Raw genomic sequence first — 17,601 nt, 5'->3', positions numbered from 1 at the left:
CTTGAGTATAGTGTTTATTGAACTTTCTGATTGTTATTTCCTTTTGATTCACCTCTCTCCCTGCCATTGTCTTGAATTTCTCCCTTTTTTGATGATAGATTATTGTAATTGGTGCCTAAAGAGTCACTTTTTCAGGGAGACTGGACTTACTGACAGCAAGCCAATGTAGCTGGTAAATCAGTGACCACCCCAGACACTTGCAGGAGCTTCTCAGTCCCCAGCTCTCAAAACTGAGATACTCCTGGCAAACTTTGGGTTTTTTAACATTTTGAGTATCGTTATCCTTTGGCAACCCACGGTTTGTGAAACAACTCTTTAGCAGAGGCAAGGTTCCCATTCAGTGATGAATTCTTCAACAGGACAGTATTAGAAAGGGACAGAAAGCAGATTTAACCTGGATTCAGAGAAGGTCTGCTGATAGTGGCAGAAGACCTGCATGATTCCGTAACAGTGCAAAGTCTCTATGATAACCTGAGTTACCTTCCTCTCATGTTTCTCTACAAGTAAAATTATTATTGGTAAAGGATATAGACCATAGAAGAGGTTTTGATGTTGGTATATCTACTTTAAATTTAAGGAAGAATTAAAGTATTCTTCCTATATGTTGTGTGTCTATTGTTTTAGATCTCTTGATCAGCCAGTCTTTAGTTAGAAGTTGCAAAAGACTACTGGAAATCTATGAGGTTGTGTTACCTTGGTTGTTAAAAACAGGGCCAGATAGCATTTATAATCCATGTGTTGTAATAGTTATCTCTGAGATAACCCTGTTGTGCAAACAGGAAGATGCTGTTTGATCACAAGCCAAAGGAGAGGTTCCAACACTACTGGGATTCTCTCCAGGGATTCCCATCCCTTGAGCTAGCCTGGTTTTTGCTATGCTCATCTTGGTCTCTCCTATGTGAATGCCCCATTGAGTCAGGATCAGGGCTCTGCTTAAAGATCAGGAAAAGGTAAAGACAGCTAGTCTGGTGTATTTGAGACTGAGCTTGAGTGAAAGAGGTGAAAATCAGTGATCCTAGGCTGTGCTCTCCTCACCCGTCATAGACACTGTTTGACATGTTCACATCTCTGGTCCACTGTTTAACCTACCTGTTACGACAGTTACTCTCCACTTGCAAGGATTATGAATAATGTGACTATTACACAGCACCAGGTGTTATGCCTGGTGCCTTCCAAAACAAATACACAAGTATTTGTTAATAGTTGCTCTGCTCCTTGTTTCCAGAAGGGAAAAGGAGAGAGGAGTAAACTGCCCTTGTGATAACCTCTTGTACTGCAGCAGAACCTGTCAGAAGAGGGCTGCAAACCATTAGGAACCCCAAGATGAGACTGCAGAGCTCTTAAAAACTGCTGGCATGGCTAGGAAAGGCACCTTACGGAGAGTTCCCTTCTCTGCACTTCAGGAATTAGTACAACATTAAGTATCTTTGAAGTAACACCAACCCTCTTTCCATCATCTTTCCCAGGGAGCTGTCTTCGGCACCTCTACCACTCTCAAAGTATTTTGAAGGGTTCATTGAAATATTTGCTGTGAGACCTTAATTATCCTTATTATTGGAAGACAAAAGATAAATGGAAATCACACACAGCTAAAATTATCTGGTTATTCTAGTTTTAGAAACACAAAAATGTACAGCAAATATTTATATAAAATTCAGGTAAAATACAAGTCAGAATGCTCCAGAAGAAAATAATTTCTGAGTCCACCAAGAACAGCATTTAAAAACAAGGCTAAGTTATGAAGCACATCCTTTAAAGGAACCACTTTAAAAAAGGCCATTATATTTCCTGTAATTATTTATCTGATTCCACCAATCTTAATTGATAGATATTTGCTGTTTCATGAGTGTTCAATTAAGCTTCATCTTATATTAAAGAAATTTATACAACTCAGGGTTTTTGGCCTAAAAGGTAATGCAAGGAAAGCTGGCAGTAGCAGAGTCTTCCTCCTAGGACACTGTTACTGGGGCAGATGCAGCTGTGGGTGAAAGCCTGATGTAAAATCTGTGTAATAGCTAACTACCACCAAAACACTCTATCAATGGTGTGGTAGGACTTTAGGAAATTAGGGTCAAACTAGTCTTGGATGTTGCTGTTAGGAAAGAGTGCATTTTGGCACTTACAAAGAATGTGAATGGATACCCTGAGATGCAAATGTAGCATGTTCTGAATATGTAAAAGTCAGTGTTGTGATCATGCTTTCCAGTAAACTAAGTTTTCTGTGACCCAGGTCACAGTGGTCTGTTTTTGTATGGCACTGAGGTACCTTAAGGTGTGGTTGACCTAAAAGAGTGAATAACCCCACTGAACATGGGATATATCTGTACACCTGAAATTTAGTGTAAGTCTCATGTTGAACTGGCCTTGGAAGCAAAAAGGATGTCTTCTGGGGAAAGGAGAGTTTACATTGTGGTTGAGAAGGAAGGCAAAGACAAATTCTCTGAGAGAGCAGTTACTCCTCTTTTGTGTAGTAATAGCCAGGAAAAGAGAAAGCAGGAATGTGTGCTATATTGTGCTGTGGCAGCTGCTCGTGTCTAGACGTGTAACGTGACAATGTAAGTCAAAGCTACGGTTCCACAGATTACTGGGATAGAAAAGTATGTGAATGTGAAGTAGATGCCTACACGACCACAATGCAATTCCACGTTTTTATTCACATTTCATATGGTGAAATAAACAGTAATGTAAATAAAACGATGATATAAGTATTCTCACAGGAGTTGCGTATGTGAGCTTTTAGTACTTGACTTTTTGCATGTAAACATGACAATTTCTGTAAGCAGCTAGTGACAATTTGTGTGTGCTTGTGGGACACAAAATTTCTATGAAAGAAGTTAAAAAGTGATTGTTGCACAGTTCCTATAAACCCCTAAGTCTTTCCATTAAGTCTCAGTGTCTCAGAAGCCCTTCTGTCTACAAAGGCAGAAACTACAGTGCTTTGGTGGCTGGAGGAAAATTCCGTTGTATGTATCTGTGCTTACCTCCATGTGTGTGAGTTCACAGCTGTGTTTTAGAGTCTGTACCATGGACAGGGAAGGTAATATAGAAGGGAATATACAGGTTTGGAAAATATAAACGCAAGCCAAGCCAGTTTTTGTGCTGCTGTTCATTGTTTAGTTGCTTAGAGCACTGTGGTTTATCCTGAAAAGATGAGGGTTACACAAGTGTATGTTTTGGAAGTTAGTTAGACAAGGTCCTGGTGCAAGACAGTAGAGGTTCTGTCTGGGCTGGGATGTTTTTTATAGATTGCACTTGGCACAAGGAGGAGAAAGAGTTTACCGCAGTTGGTAGCAGGGAGACACAGTGTTTCCTTCCCCATGCAAACCAAAGTGAACATATGCCCTCTAATTTTCTATGGCCTATGTCAAGAAGAGTATTTATTGCTAATTTAAAAGCATACAGAAAGGTAAATGCAGGGACCATTTTTCCCCCTTGAGTTTGCATGGGAAAATAATTAAAGGCAAACATTGTATGTTATAAGGAATATATTGGTCTGCATATGCCACTGTTTTGTTGTAAATTACAGACCCAGTGGCTTGATCCCACTGTCACTGAAGTGAATGGCACATTTCCTATTGATTTCAGGGAAAGAGAGCAGGTTACAACCCAACATGAGGCAGGTGAAAGCTGCTCCTTTAGAAGTATGCCACCCAATGTATTTAGGCTCCCAAATTAATTTTTCATTGTCCTGGGAAGTAGATGGACACGAACAGTTCATATTAAAACTGCAATGAAGATTGTTTAAAGATGTAAATGTTGCCTTTAACACTGCTGAACCAAAAACATAAAAGATTCTGCCAGTGCATGAAAGTGAAACTAGCTGAGAACAAAAGTGAAACCAACAGGCAACTCTCACTTCCCAGGCTGAGTGAAATGAAGAAATCCTAAAGTGCTGATGCTTAAGAGTAAATTTGAATTTTAAAATTTCCTTTACTTTTATTAGTGTCAAAAAGTGTCGCTAGTGATCTAGACAAAAATATTCCTTAAGACAGGTGTTTTCTCATGATGGTATCTCTTTAAAAAGTCAGAACCAATTAAAAATGTCTTTTTTTTTTTTCTTTATGATATGTAGGGGCATCTGTTCACATTACCCTCTTTTTCTTTCTCATCCATTTTCCTTTTGCATGTGTTGTATCACAGACTTGTAAGTCATGTACCCTTAATATTCTGACAGAAGCATGTGCTAGAGCAGGACAGAATTGACCTTGCTGTACAAAAGTATTGGTGACTGTAATCAGCAAGTTTCTAGAGAAGGGAAAGAAAAAGTGTCTTTAAAAATATATGAATATGATGGTCAAATGTGTTTAATTGATAAAACACCAAAAATGAGAGGCAGTGTAGCAATGGGGAGAGACAGACATTCAGTTCTTCCTGCCCAATCTAATAGGATCAGGGAGGAGACAAATGTAGAGGAAAGTGGGGAAATATTAAACAAAACAACAGCAGAGGGTAGAAAAAAGCATTGGACACCATGGAAAAAAAGAGAATGGAGGAAATAAGCAGTTTAGATAAGTTAACTTTGTGCAAAATTCTTCTTTGGTTCACATTTGTCACTGTCTAGGAAATTGTGTGTAAAAATACATGTGCGGCAAGTCTGCTGAAGGTCTAAGCAGTATGAGGAGGGTAAATACATGGAAGGAAAAGGGTAAGAGATGACAGATTTTTTTATTTTTTTTTGAGGCAGTTTAGTCATGAATACTACACCCTACAGTACTGAGGCTTTCTGACCATGATTTGTGTTGATAATGCTTATTAAATGACAAACTGAAGCAATGTGTTTGTTTAGGTTTTTTTAATTTAGCACACTGAATTTGTACTCATTATTTTAAACATTTTTTCCTCTTACATTTGTTTGGAAAAGTTTAGAGGGGAAAAAGGCAGGGGGGACGGTGTATAGACAGTGATTTTACCTGGTATATACATCACAGGAGGGAGGAGATAGAAGTCCCAAAACTACAGGCCTATGTAAATTCTGCAGCATCAGAAGTACAAAATAATAGAAATCACAGAAAAAGGGTAAAGCAAAGATCATATTTATCTGGTATATTTTAACTTTTAAAGCAGAGGAGGGAAAAGTTGCTGTGGAAAGAAATATCTCAGGACTTTTTCCCTCATGTAAATGGCTTTTAAAAAATTTCAATATATATAATTTTTTTTTCTTTTAAATATAAGAAAATACTATTTGCAGATCAAATGTTGCTAATGAGATAGAGCATTCCGTGATATAAAGGCCTCTAAGAACTGAAAACCAGGCCTGGGGAATCTGGTACTTCAACTGACAATGTATGGAAATAATTTTTGATTTGTATACCTGACTTAACAAAACCAATTTTGAGAACTCAGACTAGAATGTAATAAGAGTTTTTATAATGCTTTTCAGACTAAAAGATATAAAGCTTTTTGAGGGCCAGATAATTTGAATGTGCAAAAATGTGCCTGGGTATACAATAATTTTAATCTATTCCCTCTTACATTGCAGAGAATGTGGCACAGCCCCTGTTCTGGGACAGAAGGACGGACGTCCGAGGGACATGGACATCTCCTCTCAGGTAACCCACTCTTTCTGATGGCTTGAGAGAGAGGAAAAAAAACACTTTTCTGTTCAGATTAAATAATACCTGACCTTTTGGCCTTTTAGATTTTGGTGTTTATTGCTATTTCAGACAAACATAGATACTTTTATTTTATTTTGAGAGAGGTGAGGAAGCAAAGTATTGTGAGGGAGGGAAGTTAATGCCAAGTCTCCCTGATGTCCGATCTGTTGCAGGAGAACAGCAGCGCTGACAGTGGTATACTAGATTTTCCCATTAAAAGATGCAAATGATAGGATATTAGAGAAAGATCACTGTATTTGTGAACTGTGCTCTGTGTTTCAGTTTGCTTCATATTAGAATAGCTAATAAACTGGAAGTAGATGCTACAATCTCTGGTTGGTCAAAGACAGGGCTAGCAAAAAAAGTTCTTTCTAATTGTATATGGTTTTATTGTGTTGATAAATATATTCGATGTGGTAGCAATTAAAACTAGTCTGTTTTGATTAAGTTGAAGGGCTGAGACTTGGTTTTAAAGCATGCTGGTTAATTAAGCAAGAGTCAGTAAATGGCATAAAGCTCTAGATAGGATGCTTTTTGAGAAAAATGCAGTTGCTTGAGGTCAAATTAGTCAATAAGTGAAATTTTCTCATTGGGAAAGAGTCTGTATTTCTGAGGTATTTTATACTTTGTGTAAGCTTTTTACACACCAATAGATAGAGGAGCTGTGTTAAAGTGCTGGAGTTGCTATTGTGTTACGGTACGTCACTTGTCCTTCCTGGTTTGAATTGTTGATTCAACTCTGATAATTAAGACAAGAGAGAAATGTAAATTCTGTTTACCAAATGGGATGTTTGTAGCATTGAAAAAAGTGAGAGATTAAACATGATTAGAAGTCTCTAAAATCTATAATGTTCTGTAGCCTTTGAAAGGGCAGAAATCTAAATAATATTATTTCTACAGGCAAAATAATATACATTATCTGAAATAAAGTATAAACTGCTGTTAGAAGAGTTTTGAAATAAATAGTATGTGCAGATAGGTAGTTAGGATTTTTAAGTATTTTTCTTCTCTTATTCTCTCTCCTCAAGGAAAACAGAAGGATTTTTTTCAATTATAAAAGGAATAAATAAATACAATTGGAATGTAACATTATGCTAGATATTTGGTGAAATTTGTTTTCTTATAAGTATTTTGGTTTTAAATGTAAGTGCTGTGATACAGTTCAGATCTCAAAGTTTGTGGGGAAGAAATGTTTCAGCATCTTTGTTCATACCTGAGGAATCCATTTTAGAAGTCTATTTTCTCTGTTTGCAAAATACATTTTTATTAGATCTATGTATTTGGGTTAAGACTTACTTAAAATTACTTAATTAGGTTATACTGAAATTCTAAGTGATTTAAAAAGAAGGATTATGATAATATGACAAAACATAACACTATTTTCATTGAAATTCTTAAATAAAGCCCTTTTAACATGCCAATTTAAAAAATCTATAAATTTAGGGTGTTAAAATAGTACAAAATATAAAAAGGCTGAACTTATAATGGAATGTATAATCCTGTACCAGTGAGCAGGGATTTTGTAGGTACGTCTGGAACATGGCAGGAGGTCATTCACACCTTCAGTTTGGTTTTGAGCATTTCTCTTGTGGCATTCTCCTTCTTCTTACTTTATTATGTATATGTAAACACATATAAAATGTTTGCAGTTGATTTGTAAAGAAAAAATGTAGAGAAAGAGGTAACAGTGTAGGTGCGCTAAGCTAGATGGGGACTGATTGTGTTTTGCCAGGAAATTCTGAAAAATATACTGAAGTAAAAATTGCTACAGTAAAAAATAAATTCTAAATAATTATATTCATGCTGTTTGAAATAGTGTGGCTGTGAATTGTCTTTAAAAACCTCCTGTAAGTGTCCAAAAACAGTGCAACATAAAAAGGTTTTCCAATTGTGTTTTCTCTAGATAAATCTATGGGCTTGAATGCTGATTTCAGGGGCAGGGTATTAAAAAAATGAACTTAAAAAAAGGAGCTATGTGTGTGCTTTTCTCGTAGATAAGTTGTGGGGGTTTTTTTCTGAAACGGAAAACGTATATGTGTTTCTTTCCTCTGTGTTGTTTATAGTTTGAAATAAATAATAAATTTTTAGGGATTTTTTTTTAAGACGTATTTATATGAAAAATCTGGCAATAGGTTTGTTTTACTTGTAATTTAATATTGGAGAAATAGCAGAATGTTTCTGGATATTTGCATTTGTTTCAGAGGTTGGAGTCTAAGCCAGATTTCTGTGTAGTCTGTCAGGCAGTTACACGTCTGAGCATGTTACAGTCTGCAGCACTACAAATTAGAGCTATTTGACTTTTATTTGCTGCATGAGGCTTTCATAAAAAAAAATTGCAAATAAAATAGAAGAACAGGGGATGTGTTCTGCATGTGTGGGGGGGCTGTTTTGGGGTGCAATGCCGAGCTGTGAAGGGGGGCAGGGTGAAACCAGAGGGTTTTGCTCTGAGGTGCTGCTTTTGCCTGAACTCATTCTAGCTGCCCCTGTCCCTCACTGACTTTATAAATTGACTCTGATCCTCCAAGATATTTTTCAGTTCCCAGCAGGGTAGTTGCATGTACATTGTTTGCTACTTATTTTAAGAGAGGAGCTGAAGAAGGGCTGTCTGTGTTAGTCCCACGTATACTGAACACCTGTATGAAGAGTGTATAGGAAGGAGGGCAGAACGTGAGTTTCTGACTGATTTTTACATTAGTTTCACTGCAAGATAGCCCAGCATTTCCCAGTAACTTTGTCCCAAAGTTTTCTGGGGATTGTAAAGCTAGTTTTGAGTTAATTTGCTTATTACAATTTGACTCCTCAAACATAAGTAAAGATTTTTTTTCTTTTTTTTAAACCCCACCAGCTAGAATAAGATATTTCACCTGCTTTTTACTACCTCGCAGCGAGCGTGCATTTAATGCCAGTAGCAAACAGTTGTGGCTGGGACCAGAAACCACACTGCGGGAGTACAGAAACCCGCTACAATGTCAGCGGCCCGGGGCCCGCCGCTGGGCCGGGCCAGGCCGGACCGGGCCGCTCGCAGCGAGCTCCGCCAGCGAGCCGGGGCGGGGTGGCTCTGCCTCGGGGCCCGCGGAGACGCCGGGCCGGGGTCCCGGGCAGGACCTGCCGGGCAGCGGCGAGGGGGAGCCGGACGGGCCGGCTGAGGCGCCTCGGCTCCGCAGAGGGTTAACGGCGGCGGGGCCGCGGGGGCCGGCGGGAGTTGTAGGCGCCGCGGCATGACGGGAACCGCCACGAGCGGCTGGGATTCGCCGGCAGCGGCCGTGACGGCGCGCGCCGCTCGGCTGTGGGGGGGCCGCGGCTGTCCCGTCGGGCGGGAACTGCGGCCCGCCCCGGCCCGGCCCGGCCCGTGCGTCCGCGCTGGGCCGGCCCGTGCCCGGCCGGGTGTCTCGGCGAGCGCCAGCGTTATCCCCGCGCCCCGAGCAGCCTTGGGGCTTCCCCAGCCGGGGGGCGCGCCTCGAGCGCCGGCAGGGCAGTGGCGGCTTCGCCCCGGAGCCGGTGGTGCTGGGGAGCCCGGCCAGTCCTGGCCAGCCCCGGTATCGGCGGAGCCGGGGCTTCCCAGTGCCCCTCGCTGCCCGCGGCTCCGCGCCCCCGCCGGGCCCTGGGGCAGCAGCCCGGGCCGGCAGGGCTCACCCGGAGCCGCGTCCTCCCGAGAGAGATGTGCTTTGGTTAAACCACCGCGCTGGCTCTGGGGCTCCTGCCGCCCCGCCGCACCTGTGGCTGCTCGGGGCCGCGGAGAGGCACCGGCTCTCGAGCTCACTGTGTGTGCGGACCTTTGCTTCCGCTTTGCGCTGAGCTCCGCACCGAGCCCGAGAGCAGAGACGTGCCTTCCTGCGGCCTCCTCCGCCGCTCGGTTTGCGCGGATAGCCAAGGCTGGCTCTGGCAAGAGGAGATGGAATGCTTTTATCTGCGAGTTGAGTGTTTTTCCTTTGAGTTTTTAAAATACGAAGTGGAAAAATGAAGGAGCTGAAGTGCGTTGAAGTTATGGGACAATCCCAGGAAGCAAACAGAACTTGGCAGTTTACCTGATCGGGGGGGGGTTGTCTTTTCTCTCCGGACAAAGTGGGGAGGGGAGAAAGAGGACGCAATCAACACTAAGTGTTAATTTAACTTATGCCAGTAGTGCGAAGTCAGTTCTTGTTAAACCTTCTGATGTTTTAAAGTAACTTGTTAATTAACTGGAGATAATTTACTCACTTGATGCATCAAATGAATGACAAACAATAAATCAGTCAGAAATGAATTTAGTAAATGTTGTCCGTGTATTTTTGTTTTCCTCCTTAAGTTTTTGAAGCAGATCTTCAAAGACAGTGGTGTCATGCATCTGCAGTCAGCTGAACTTGGGGCTGAGCATGCTTAAAGCTTCTTGGGAATGGAAAGATTCTTGCTGGGTTATTTTCCTTGTTAATAGTAATCCTCTTCAGATTCAGAAGACTAATTTATTTGTGGACTAATAACTAAAGTGCAAAGAAAATTACACTGTTGCACTCAAACAACAACATAAAAAGGAAATGTGCCATAGTAGGTTTGTTTTCTATTACTCAGTTTCTGCGAGAGGCTATGTGAGGAGCTCTATAAAGATTTTTTGTATCAGAAAGCTCAGATTTTGCCAATGATACCACCTGAAATACAGTTCTTAAAGTATACATAGAAGGTTCTCAGAAGAAAGGAAGCAAAGTGAAATACATGGATTTTTTTCAAGGGAAGGTATTGTTCTATTGGAGGAAAAAAGTTGTTTTCCTTATAAAAGAAAATGTTGAGTAGCCACAGAAAAGGTGCCAGTGCCAGTGTTACAACCTCTGGTGGTTTGTACTTGCAGAGTGAAGCTGATGAAGATGGCTTGAGATACAAAATCGGCAAGTCCAGAACAAAATAAAGCAGAAAAAATAAAGGCAAGAGAAATATGATTAATTTATTGTAATGTATTTTAAACTTGTTAGCATAAGGCCTACTCTGTTCCCATTCTAACCATTGCTTTTCCAGTTTTGCAATAGTAGAGTTTCCTGGATTCTTTTTTCTTATCTGAGTGGCAATGCATTAGCACAGAAGTTGAGCTTTAGCACAATAAATACAATATAGCCTCTTTCCAAAAATGAATAATCTACTTGCAAATACTGTACTGTATTAGCAGTGGAAGCTACATGTAAAGGGGGTCAAATAGTTGAGGAAAGACAAGATTAATAATAGAGATGATCTGCTCTTGCAGCCATTGTACACTTAGCTGTAGGACAGTTGTAGGATGGATTTCCTGTATGTATAGAAAATATTTTTGTCAAAGTATATGGCATTAGTAAGGCCTTATCTGGCACCCAACTATCACCCACATTCAGATAAATGGGTTCAAACAGATGGATGGAACAGATGTAGAAAAGGACCACATGGATGTTAAGAGGAATAGAGAGGCTTAACAGAAAGACAGAAGTGACAATTACACTGTTATGTAAGGAAGGAAAATAATTATATGAGCTCAAGATTAGGATAAAGCAAAACAAATGTGTGTAAAAGGGATAGCGGGAAGACTTTGCTGGAAATTGCAGGAAGAGCTCTAACTATCAGAGTAACTGTTCTGGAGTGGTTTCATGAAACAAGTTTAAATTTTTTTAGAAGGAACTTTGATATATTCAGGAAAGAACATCCATGTTGGGTTCTGCACAGCAGTGGGGAATTTGACTTGGGAATCCTGGATATCCCCTCCCATAATAACACATTCTTGTGTATCAATGGATTCTGAGATAGATATGTTCATTTACAGTGGTCCAGTTTGAAAGTACTGCTGGTTTTTGTCATATTAATTTCTTTTTATGCCTCTTAATAGCAGCAGAGTAGTTTGGTTGTGTTTGCTCTGAACTGTGTGCTTGGTTTGGACACTATGGCTGGATTCCCACAGTGCTACCTGATTTCTTGTGCCTGGGTGGGTTACTTGTAGGAGGGAACAGTAATAGAATAATTAATAAAACATTTTTAAAGTAAGTTTTTAGGCATCTAGGCCAAGGCAGTGTTGCATTCTAAAATGTATGTATAATCAGCTTCCTTGGGAACCTTGTGTCTTTTTTTTTGTCCCCACCTTTTGGATTGTATGGTTTTTACATACAGCACTTAGTGCAGTAGTGAACAATTAAAGAAGAACCTAAAGATTAAAGAACACTGCTTTTCAGCAAGGCTGCTGTCCTCTAGGCAGACAGTTTAGATTTTTACTTGGCATTTTGGCTTTTAGAAAATCTCCACAGGGCAGGGAGTTAAGCAATCATTGCTCAGTCATCCATTTTAATTTTATTTTTCAGTCCACAGATGTAGCAGGTTGTTCAAAGAGAAATAATATGTTTTAAGGAGGTAACTTCTTGTTCAGTGGTCAATAGAAAACTAAGTGATAGAATCAATCCAATCATCAATTTCTGCATTAAGTGCTACCACTAGCACTTTCAGTAGTTGCTGAAGCAAAGAAGTGAATTGATTTTAAGAATTAAACTTCCTTCATTTGCCTAGAGGTGAACAAGTCATGAAAATGGAAGGCTCATTTGTTATGATACAGTGTGAAAGACTAGGAAGAAAGACCAAAAAAAGGTATTATTTCTAAATGGTTTCTTGTACTTTTTTTTCTGTAAAATGGGATTTTGGGATTTGAACTACAGAGCAGAGGTGTGACCATAGAGTGATGGTATGAGTTTGGAATGAAACATGCTTAGTTGTTATTTAACCCAGATTCCTGAAAGTTATTTTCCTCTTCAATCATGAGTCTGCTTCTTTAAAGAAAATAATTCCTATTCATAGCAGGTTCTTTTTCTTGTTCTTTTCTTAGCCTTTTTGAATTGGAAGGAAGTTGTGGACTTCCTCTTGAAATGGTAGGAACACTGTGGTAGGCCTTCAGCAAAGAAAAATTTTCTGACCTGATTTGCCCGTGTCATCCTACAAGGCTTTCTGCCATTAAAAGAGGCACTTCCACTGGTGTCACTTGTTTCTAGTTCTCTTGTGCTGTATTATATCTCTTGAAATAACACTGATTGGGGAAGCAAAATCATGGAAGTGAGCAGCATTCATGTGATAAGGCTGATAATGACATTTGTGTGACTCAATAACAAAAGCAAAACAGCTCATATATTAGTATTAAACAAAAATAAGGTGTTACTGCTGTCACTAAGAGCAGGCCAAATCTGTTCTTTGGCTGGTTTTATGTAACCACGCCTGGGGAAAATGTGTACGCGTGCATGCTCACACGCATGTACACATAAATGTGCACCTGCTTTGCTGCAGGTGCTGGCTGATGAGTAGAATAACAGAGAATCAATATATAGAAGTGCTGGGAACCTACACACTGAACAGAATCAGAGTATGGCAGGGCTTGGTTTGGTTCCAGTAGACTCAGAAAGGGAGGGTTCACTACAGCCTGCAGCAGCATTTTTGGGCTGATTTTTTAAATTGCTCATGGTTTGGTTTTAATTATTTTTTGTAGGAATACTTTGGAGCCAGGTCATTGCTGCTGTAAATCTTCAGATTTCCATTGAAGTCTCCAGAGGGGGATAGCATTTTATACACCTTCAATAGATGGCCTTCTGGGTGGAAACATTATTATGGAGTCTTTGATTCTACATTGTTTTTAAACAGTGATGGTTTTGAAATGCCAATTTCAATGCTTAAAACTGCAATGATAAAAGCCTTTAGGAAGTCTGGAAGCCAAACATTTTAAAGAAATAAGGAGAATGTGATGAAAAATATACAGATGCATAATTGGGATTTAAAGATTGATATCATTCTGAGATACTTTTTTTGCTTCCAACTTCTGTCCCTGATAGGGTCCTAGTTGAACTTTCTGCCTCACATTTCCTCTAGGAAAGATACATTCTGTTTAGCAGGCATTCAAAGTGGAATTCATGTTTGCGAAGTACTGGGAGTAGCCAAGACAAAGTCTCCTACAAGTACTGGCTTTTGGCAGGGGCACCAGAACTGTCTGTGGATCTTTAAGGAGATACTTGAGGACTATAGTTTTTTGAAAAGGGTGAGAAGACAGAGATTTATTACCAAATGTAGTCCATCATCTGGGTCTGAAAATGAATGTATCCTGCAGGATGACACTGAGTGTTGGCAGTGATGTGGGTGCCACGCATTCCTGGACTTTGTTCATTTTATGTGGACAAGTATCTGTATTGCTTATCTACAGTTAAAAAACTAGGTAGAAGAGACATCAAGGATTAAACAATGAGCACACAGCATTTCATTTCTACAGATGATATTTTCAGCTCAAAATCAATATATTTCAGTGGATTGTAGGATTGAAAAAGGGTAATCTGTTGCCATGGCCATGTTATGTCTCCAGTATTTGCAGCATGCACAACTATTAGAATTTTTTTTTTTTTTTTAGTAGTACTTGATTTCCAATGTTGCCGGTGATTATAAAACCCAACCCTCACTTTATATGCATGTCCTACTAAGCCTTTTTTTGGTTTGCATAATAAGAGGATCTGGAGCTCCCCACTGCAATCACTTCTGAGAACTGGGAGTGGCAACAGAAAGAGGAATTCTGAGTTTTAACAGGATATTCACTTGTCAATCCATAGTAGGTAAAAGTGAAAAATCCCTGTATCAAGTACTAGAAGTTTGTAGTACCGTTTGTATTGTTTCCTGTTTGTAAGGGAAAGTGAACAAACTTTCTCATAAAGAGCAGCCTATATCTGCGTGACACATTAAATTTGCAATCTATAGACTCAACTAGATAATATGCCAGCTACTGTTTGGCTTTAGGTTCTGTTTGTCTTCCATTGCTACATTTGCCTGGAGTGTTTTGTTGTTGAGAAATTTGGGACTTTATTCCCTGAAGCAGGCCAGGTTGCTGTTGCCCAAGGTTTATTTGAGAAGCAAGGAGTGTATAGCAGTTACGGTTTGTGATAACCCAAAATGCCTGACTGTCTCAGTTTCAAAGCTGAGTTGTGTTTCACAACTGCCTTGTGTTTGCAAGTTTCTGCCCTTCTCATAGAAACTATACCCAAAAGTGTGCAATTGCAGATGAGCAGCACATCAATCAAAATCTGTGCTTAGTTGGTTATTTATTATGGCACTTAATGTTACCAATTCCATCCCTTTCTCTCAACCTGCTGTTCTCTGGCTCCCTTGTTTCCTGCAAGCTCTGCAGAGCAGGGCAATCAGCTCGAGGTGCCTTATGTTAGGCCCACAGGAGTCCTGTGCTGTAGGAACTGGCAGCAAGAGCCAGCTGGCAAAGCCCAAGTCTGAACCATGGATCCCCCAGCACCTGCTTCATGTGTAGCATGCCAGGAGGGAGGAGGGTTACATAAATACCTGCTTCTAGAGTTGTCCAAATACACCACTTTAACATACGCTGAAGAAATATGCACAGGATGGGGCTGAGAATGTGTGTCCCAGCCCCTCCAGTCCCACTGGCTTTCCCTCCCATCATTACAGCTGAAAGAAAAACAGTTACTGAGAAGAAATTCTTTACTGATGGTGGTGAGGCACTGGAATAGGCTGCCCAGAAAAATTGTGGATGCTCCATCCCTGTGAATATCCAAGACTATCTTGGATGGGGCTTTGAGAACCCTGACCTTGTGAAAGGTGTCCTTGCCCATGGCAAGAGAGTTGAAAGCAGATGATCTTTAAGGTCCCTTCCAACCCAGGCCACTCTATGGTTCTATGATATGATGATTCTGTGTTTTGTGCAATGGCTTCAACCAAAATCACCTCACTCCACACACCTGTGCTGTTAAAGCACTTTTTCTGCCCTTTTGGGCAGAGGAGGAAAACCTGAACTCCTGGGTGAGTGCTAAAAAGTGTATGGGGTCAGAGGGGTGCCATGACCCCTGCAAGGAAATAGAGTAGGTGCCTGAGGAAAGGCTGGGGATTTGGAATTCCACACAAGGTCTCTTGCCTCATCCCATCATTACAATGAAGTGAGCAGCTGATGAGGTGTATTGAGAGATTTGTTGGTGTGCCTGAATGATTCTTGTAGGGATCTTAACAGAATGGACAATGAAGATTATATTCTTAGGTATTCTGATTTTTGCCTTCAGTGTGCACTGGGGCAGGGTGTCTTAATTTGGGGCTGTGGATTTAGGCAAAGACACACTGCAGTGCTCAGCACTGCAGCAGCCAGGCCCTTATTGAATCTGGCCTCACTGCAATAAGTGTGAGTAATGGTAAGAGAGGCATGAGAGCAGAATGACTGTACGGGGGGGAGAGCTGCTCTTGAGTTGCTAGAGTGAAAAACATATTTGTAAAAGGATAAAATTAGTGCTGGGTACAAGAATGCTGTTTAATGAAAGAAATGACTACACTGCTCATTGGCACAAAAAAACATGACACCTTACAAATAAACAGCAGTCCCCCTTCCCTGTCTCAGGGTTGCTGCAGAGCAGACAGCATTTCTAGCAGCACTGGGCAGGCTAGGGTGAGAAGTGGATCCCAATGTTGAGGCTCCCTGAGTGCTAAGACCCCCGAGCTGCAGGTCTCACTGTGGGGACAGGGAGTGACTGTCTTGGGCCCTCAGCTTTGGGCTTGTAGTGAGAAGTGAGGGAGCAGGGCAGGAGGGAGACATGGGAATATGGTCCACTGAGATGTGTATTGCTTGTGAGGTACTTGTGGCAGCAATGTCACAGAAAAACTTCATAATGAAAATTGAATATTTCTTCTTATTGGGTGCTCTTTTTATTGTTCCTGTGATATATTTTTGCTTTCTTTATCTCCTTTTTGATGTAGTTCTTATTGTTGCATTTTTAGTCATGCATGTCACTACTCCTTTAGCTTTCCTAAGGACTTGTCTCTGTTGTGATCTGCTGTACAGCTTGGCCACGGTCCATATGATGGAGCAATGTATTCAAGCTGTGGGTTGACTGAGGCTTGCATCACTTCCAGTCATCTGGAACCGACTACATGCCTGAACTGATAAAAGAGGCTGTGGAAATATGGATCTCTGGGGCCTTGGCAAGGTATCCTCATATGTGTATGCATGTTGATGTGTGAGTACACTGAAAATGCCTGTCTGTTCCATCAGCTCAGCCGACTGGGTGCTCCTCTGGGATTTGCAGCAGCTTACAGCAAATGGGTACAGACCTGCAAAGCTCATGAGAATACTGTGATTAACCCTGGAAAGGGGAATATGCCTGTTGCTCAGGAATGTGTGATGCCCATAAGCAAGAGATGCAAACCCCCTCATTTGACCTTTGTATAATTCTTTCCCTTCCAGTGAGTCCCTTTCCCTGCCTGTGACTCATCTTCTTCTAAATGTAGACTGTAAGCCTCTCAGAGGACTGCCTTTCTCTCCAAGCAGGGTAGCATAAAAAATAGCAACACTTTTGAATAACCAGTATGATTTTTTTAACACACAAAAAAAACTAGAGGACTGCCTTGCTGTGTCTATGCTTCTCTGTCAAGGGGTTTATCAGTCCCCCTGAGAGAATAGCAGGGCAGGTTCTGTCCTGACCTGCAACAAGAAGGTTGTTCAGACAAGAGGTCTCAGGAGCAGCACAACTGCAGTGCAGTGGGCAGGAGATGCTATTAATAAAGGATGGGTAGGCTCTGACAGAGCCCAACAAATCTTTCGTAGCACCCATGTACTTCCTTCCCTATTTCTGACCCATTTGTAATTGGCAGCATCCCCTTGGTAACTGCAGCGCAGCTTACATGAATGTCCAGTAGGAATTTGCCTGCTCCCTTCATCAGGTTGTCCAATGCTCATCTCCTTTCCTCCAGCCTCATGCAGCTGGACTGTCCAGCTGCCCAGTCCACTTCTCAACACTTGGTGACTCTGGTGACCACTGTTACCTTCCATCCTTTGCTTCAGCTCTTATGTTGTCTTTGACCTATAGTAGATCTCTTTTCTACCTTTTCTCTTTCCAGGTGCTTGTGCCATATCCACCTGTCCTCTGGAAAACAGAAGAGAAAAGAGTGAGAATCAGCAGTGTCATTTATTCTGCAAAAACGGAACAGATGAAAACTGCCTTGACAGCCAATAGAAGAAAATAGTGTGATATGGCCACAGCAAACACATGTTCTATCAAACAATTGC

The sequence above is a fragment of the Catharus ustulatus genome, chromosome 6 (genome assembly GCF_009819885.2).
Source record: "Catharus ustulatus isolate bCatUst1 chromosome 6, bCatUst1.pri.v2, whole genome shotgun sequence".
Lineage (NCBI taxonomy): Eukaryota > Metazoa > Chordata > Aves > Passeriformes > Turdidae > Catharus > Catharus ustulatus.
The sequence above is the reverse complement of the archived record's forward strand: the minus strand, read 5'-3'. Positions refer to the sequence as shown.